We start from the raw sequence: 5,356 nt of genomic DNA, 5'->3' as shown, positions 1-5,356 counted from the left end.
TGTTGTTATATTTTAACTGTATGAAGTAATGCTTACGTGTCATCGACCCATTTTAGTTTTTATGCATGTCCCTCCCCCCATAGGAACCGAATGGTCAGGATGGACATGGCCCATGGGAAAGAGCACAGAAGTCTAGGGCATGGGTTTTAATTGTACGAGAGATCCTTTTTATTGTAAGATTCATGTTTTCCGCTGTAAACCTCTTTTATTCTAAAGCACATTTTATTTTATAAACGTAGAGTCTTGTACCCTGGGTATGCAAGTAAAAAGTTTTAAATCGAACGGTAATTCCCGTCGTCCTTTCTAAAAATATTTTATAAAAGTCTCACCACAAGGACGGGCGTTACAACTCGTGTCAGGGTTGGTACTGTTATGGTATAACAAGAGGTCCTGGTTAATGAGTTCAACGAACTCATATGGGAGCAGACGAACCTGAGAGATGTTTTCGTCAGTAGTGGCTGGGGAAATATATGCACATTGAGGGAGAAGGTATACCCCTCAATGGTTAAAGAGTTCTATATGGGGATGTGTGACATGCCTCAAGACGCATCCTCTCACACCATGATTGTACGTGGTGTTTCCATTGAGATTTCACTAGATGTCAATGCCAAGCACCTTGGGATTCGTCGAGGAGTTGAGACATCTGCACACGTTACACCACGCGAGGATGTAGGCACTTCTGCATCATCTACTACTCACCCATTTGAGCCAGCATCAGCGAGAGATGCAGACCGGTCAGAGGTCGAGGATATTGGCCTCGAGACTCAGGATGATGATCGAGACGAGGATTTCTATGTCCTCACCGGGAGGGACCGCATGCAGATCGAGAGGAAGAACGCCTTCAACCAGAACCATCTGCTACCTTTCTTTCGCATGTTGCACCTTATTGTTGCAACAAACATGGATCCTGTGGCACAAAAAATGACATTTAGTCAGCTTTGGTCACAGTTTTTTATACGAGTGATATGTGGAGATCCCATAGATTTGCCATTGCCCATCTCTGAGAGGATCCGTTACGAGGCGAGCATCGTCTCCACGAATAATCTCTCATACGGTATCCTGATCAGCCAGCTATTACTTGCACGGGGAGTGCCAACCCAGCCAGAGGAGCGGGTCAAAGATCAGATGAGCCCCTTCGACATGACCACGCATCGACGTAGCATTGGACAGGCGAGGGGACGTCAGCCACCCCCTGTAGAGGATCTAGTTCCTCCGACGCAACCTGAGCCAGGTCATGTGGGAAGTAGTAGTCAACAGCCGCCGAGTACATCTGCCGGAGATGCGCGGCCTGCTTGGGTTGATGCGGTGATCTCACAGCTGACTGCGCATATCGATCGTAAGATCGATCGATCGCTTGCGGTTATAAAGGCGTCTATCGCCGAGCTCACCCATCGTGTAAGTATCCTCAACGACAAGATTGATACCTTGACTAAGGAGCTACGAAGTTTGAATTTCACGAGCAACGCTATCATCTGAGTGTTGTTTATGAAATTTGATCATATTTTGTATTTTGCTTTTAACATATGTAAAGAAAAATATTATTTGATATTTCTATGGTTTTTTAATTTCAATTCTCAATTTTCTTTAATATTATATTTCTCAACTTTAATACTAAATCACTACACTTCAAATATATATTTATATATTAAAAATTGTGTATATATAAATATATACAAGTCAATTTTTTAGACTTGTTCACAAATTATGCATTATAAAAACTACATAATTTTTAAATTAGAGTCATATTTAATTTAAATTTACAATTAATGTTCGAACGTTAGTAATTAACATTCGAATGTTGGCGCAAAACATTTCACATTCGAACCTTAATTACTAAAATTCGAACGTTATCGTCAAAACATTTCACGTTCGCATGTAAGTAGTCACAATGTTCAAAGGTATATGTGATGTTTGAACGCAAATTTCTCATATATTGGAACGTTAAAAAAATCTCATCTATCTTTAGTGACAGTTTCTTGAAATCGTCATAGAAAAAGCTTTTTAGTGACGGTTTGGGTACTGTCACAATTTCTCAACCGTCACTAAAAATCAATTATGTTGTAGTGAGTTATAGTGGTTTGTAACTTTGTGCGTTGAATTCCTGAATGACTTCTACAAAAAAAGTAATTGTGTTATGAGCAATGCTAGATTCAGTCCCCATTTGAGGACTGCAATGCAAGTTTAGGTAATTTTATCTTTAAAATATTTTAAAATTATAAAATTATCCCTCTTAAAATGATGTTTTTTCTTATTTAATAAAGAGTCAAAATATACAATATTTTGATTGTTGTACGGAATATTTTGGGTTGGAATTAAATCATTGGAACATAATATTTCTTCTGAAGATCCAATCTAAACAATGAGAAGATGCGAATACAATGAGGCTCGGGACTTTCGTACGTATGTCATAAGCAAAGAAAATTATTGCTCATGTACAACTATTGATCAGACGACAAATTAAGCTATATATTACACCACGATTCAATTTATATCTGATTATGTTGATGCGACATTATCTCTTATTTTTTTTTAATGTTAATATAAAAGTTGATAAATGATGTCATGATAGAGTTGCCATATTCATTCCTCTTTGACGCGTACTTTTTTTTCCATACTCCGTTGACTGATCTGAGTATCTGACAACGCAAGAAATGATGGTAGCATGGAAAGATTATTTGTTTATTCTGTTGCTTCGCGCTTACGTTGGTCTCAAAGAATAGAGTTTCATATACGAGTAATGCTTGGTATAATTTTTATTCGAAACTGTAATGTAAATTTAGATTATTTTAATTTTAAATTTTTTTAAAATTATAAAATTATTTCTTTTAAAATAATATTTTTTCTCATTTAATAAAATGACTGCATATACAATCTCTAAATAAGAATTGCAAATAAAATTTCTCTTCATATATATATATATACTAGGAAGGATGCACGTGCCTTGCACGTGTGCCTAATATGCACGTTTGTCCAGTAAAAAATACAAACCTATATTAGACAGTGTTTTGTAATTTGGTTTAATTTAAATTAATTTAACATATATACCACAATCAATTTGAAAGCTACCAAAACGTTTGTGCGGTAAAATGAGGAATGACATAGATTAGAAGACCAAAAAGAATATTTCTACAAAGTAGAGACCAAATAAGTACAAAATGGACAAATTTTTAAAATGTAAAAAGACAACAAATGGTGGTTTGGATATAAAGATAATTTTAATTCATCTTACTAAATGATTATAAATTTTTTAAATTTTCATATAAAATATAATAAATATTTCTTTTTTTTTTAATTTTAAAATAATAATAATATTAAAAAATAATATTCTAACAATATTTATTTTAACTTTTAATTTTCATTTCAATTAATCTCAACATCTCATCTCAATTTAGGATCTAACATAAAAAAAAAAAAATTAAAAAAATAACCTCAGTATCCAAACTCACTTAATCAGCAAAAGAGCAAAAACATAAGGGAACTGGATTTGATGAGAAAAACAGGAAAAGAGAGAGAGATATTGATGGGAATACTGTTTATCCCTTACTTATTTTCAAATAAAGGCCTATTTGAAAATAGATCTTATTCCAAAATTTTTATATCATATTTCATCTCATTTTTAAACATAACTGAAATACAAAACTTTTAAAATAATCATCAACTTTCTCAAAATTTCAAATTTTAAATAATTTATTCTTTTAAATTTCAAAACAAAAATAATATTATAAAGTTATAATCTAAGTGTCTGATAATAATTTTTATTTAACTCTTTCACTCTTTCAATTATTTTTTATAAAATTTTATCTCATCTAACTCCCTCCAACATTATATAAATTTTCAGAGGAGGAAAAAATTAAAAATGTTCTAATATATATTAACATATTCTAGACCATATTATCCAGCACTACAAATAATGTTAAATCATTGCGTTAGTTCAAAGGCAGTTTAGCTCTTAATTTAAGAATGTAAACCAGATCATCTTAATTTACTTCAAAAGTTTTCATAACCCTTTTTAATATTACTAAAACAGAAACACTATAAGAAATAATAACAATGAAAAAATTAATTTATTTAACATTTTCACACTTGGCTAAATAAAATAGTAATAATGGCATATTATATTTTTAAATTATTAAGAAGTTATAATTTATTTCCTTATGAAAATTTGTAATTATACTAACCAACCTACTATTATTACTCTTAATAGTTATAGTTGGATGCGCATGTTGTATATTCGTTATTTCCAAAATAAATATATAATATGTCAATTTTAAAATTTAAAACTACAGCGGTAAGTATTAAATAATTTAATCATATATTTTATAAAGTCTCATCCTTTTCATTTAAAAACAATTAAACAAACTATAGTACATTACAAACTGTAGATCTACCTCAAATTTTTTTTTTTTGATAATTAAAGAAACTTCCATTCATAAGAAAATGTTACATAGCAAACTTATCAAACCAAAGAGCATGATTTACAAAAGCTGGGACATAGTCCCACCACATCTGTATATCAACTACATTCCACGCAAACCGAGCCAAACTATGAGCTCCTCCATTTCCTTCCCTATAAACATGTTTAATATGCAAATCATTAAAATGTTTCATTAGATCTCTAACATCCTTTAACAGATTGCCATTCGAGGAGGAATACTCATGACTATCTTGTAATTCCTGCACCAATAGTAAATAGTCAGATTCTACTACTAGTTTAGAGATCCCAAGTGGAAGACAGAGTTGTAATCCTCTCAGCACAGCAATCAACTCGATTGTAGCAGGCTCATCCACCATATCCTCCTTTTTAGTTGTTGCCATGACGACTTGTCCCTCTTCATTCCGTAAGATCACACCTATTACAGCTTTCCCCACATCAGCAAACATTGCACCATCAACATTCAGTTTTAAGAAACCAGGTGGAGGTGGTTCCCATCTACAAATTTTTTCCCGCTCCATAGCACTAGAGGTTCTCAGTTGTGTAAAGGTTTTATGCAAAGAAAGAGCATGATTAACTGTTGCCATAGGCTCAATCACAATTTTCTCCATCATTTTATTACGTCTGAACCATAAACTCCAACCAACCAGGAAGAACAAAGTAAAATCTGCCTCTGTCCCTCTTTCCAAAACAAACCTAACCAGCTCCAAGAAAGTTGCCTGCTGCTGAACATTCTGCAATAAAGGAAGACATTGCAACCAGACCAGTCTAACATGAGAGCAAAAGAGAATTGCATGTTCCACATCCTCCCCACTTGCCTGACAAAAACAACAAACATTAGCTACATATATTCTCTTATGTCTCAAGTTAGTCAGTATTGGTAGGATGTTTTTACAAGCTCGCCATGCAAAAATCTTGATTTTG

The sequence above is a fragment of the Juglans microcarpa x Juglans regia genome, chromosome 5S (assembly GCF_004785595.1).
Source record: "Juglans microcarpa x Juglans regia isolate MS1-56 chromosome 5S, Jm3101_v1.0, whole genome shotgun sequence".
In the NCBI taxonomy this organism is placed as follows: domain Eukaryota; kingdom Viridiplantae; phylum Streptophyta; class Magnoliopsida; order Fagales; family Juglandaceae; genus Juglans; species Juglans microcarpa x Juglans regia.
This window is presented reverse-complemented; position numbering follows the sequence as displayed.